This window comes from Pleurodeles waltl, chromosome 4_1 (genome assembly GCF_031143425.1).
Source record: "Pleurodeles waltl isolate 20211129_DDA chromosome 4_1, aPleWal1.hap1.20221129, whole genome shotgun sequence".
Classification (NCBI taxonomy): Eukaryota; Metazoa; Chordata; class Amphibia; order Caudata; family Salamandridae; genus Pleurodeles; species Pleurodeles waltl.
In genome coordinates this window covers 27,896,714-27,898,146 of record NC_090442.1, presented here as the reverse complement: position 1 = coordinate 27,898,146, position 1,433 = coordinate 27,896,714, and positions in this window count along the sequence as shown.

Sequence of the window (1,433 nt, the reverse complement as noted above, 5' to 3'; positions counted from 1 at the left end):
TGCCACCCATAGGGAGCTCTGACAATTCTTACACAGGCCTGCCACTGCAGCCTGAGTGAAATAACGTCCACGTTATTTCACAGCCATTTTACACTGCACTTAAGTAACTTATAAGTCACCTATATGTCTAACCTTTACCTGGTAAAGGTTAGGTGCAAAGTTACTTAGTGTGAGAGCACCCTGGCACTAGCCAAGGTGCCCCCACATTGTTCAGAGCCAATTCACTGAACTTTGTGAGTACGGGGACACCATTACACGCGTGCACTACATATAGGTCACTACCTATATGTAGCTTCACCATGGTAACTCCGAATATGGCCATGTAACATGTCTATGATCATGGAATTGCCCCCTCTATGCCATCCTGGCATTGTTGGTACAATTCCATAATCCCAGTGGTCTGTAGCACAGACCCTGGTACTGCCAGACTGCCCTTCCTGGGGTTTCTCTGCAGCTGCTGCTGCTGCCAACCCCTCAGACAGGCATCTGCCCTCCTGGGGTCCAGCCAGGCCTGGCCCAGGATGGCAGAACAAAGAACTTCCTCTGAGAGAGGGTGTGACACCCTCTCCCTTTGGAAAATGGTGTGAAGGCAGGGGAGGAGTAGCCTCCCCCAGCCTCTGGAAATGCTTTGTTGGGCACAGAGGTGCCCAATTCTGCATAAGCCAGTCTACACCGGTTCAGGGACCCCTTAGCCCCTGCTCTGGCGCGAAACTGGACAAAGGAAAGGGGAGTGACCACTCCCCTGACCTGCACCTCCCCTGGGAGGTGTCCAGAGCTCCTCCAGTGTGCTCCAGACCTCTGCCATCTTGGAAACAGAGGTGCTGCTGGCACACTGGACTGCTCTGAGTGGCCAGTGCCACCAGGTGACGTCAGAGACTCCTTGTGATAGGCTCCTTCAGGTGTTAGTAGCCTTTCCTCTCTCCTAGGTAGCCAAACCCTCTTTTCTGGCTATTTAGGGTCTCTGTCTCTGGGGAAACTTTAGATAACGAATGCATGAGCTCAGCCGAGTTCCTCTGCATCTCCCTCTTCACCTTCTGATAAGGAATCGACCGCTGACCGCGCTGGAAGCCTGCAAACCTGCAACATAGTAGCAAAGACGACTACTGCAACTCTGTAACGCTGATCCTGCCGCCTTCTCGACTGTTTTCCTGCTTGTGCATGCTGTGGGGGTAGTCTGCCTCCTCTCTGCACCAGAAGCTCCGAAGAAATCTCCCGTGGGTCGACGGAATCTTCCCCCTGCAACCGCAGGCACCAAAAAGCTGCATCTCCGGTCCCTTGGGTCTCCTCTCAGCACGACGAGCGAGGTCCCTCGAATCCAGCGACACCGTCCAAGTGACCCCCACAGTCCAGTGACTCTTCAGCCCAAGTTTGGTGGAGGTAAGTCCTTGCCTCACCTCGCTGGGCTGCATTGCTGGGAACCGCGACTTTGCAAG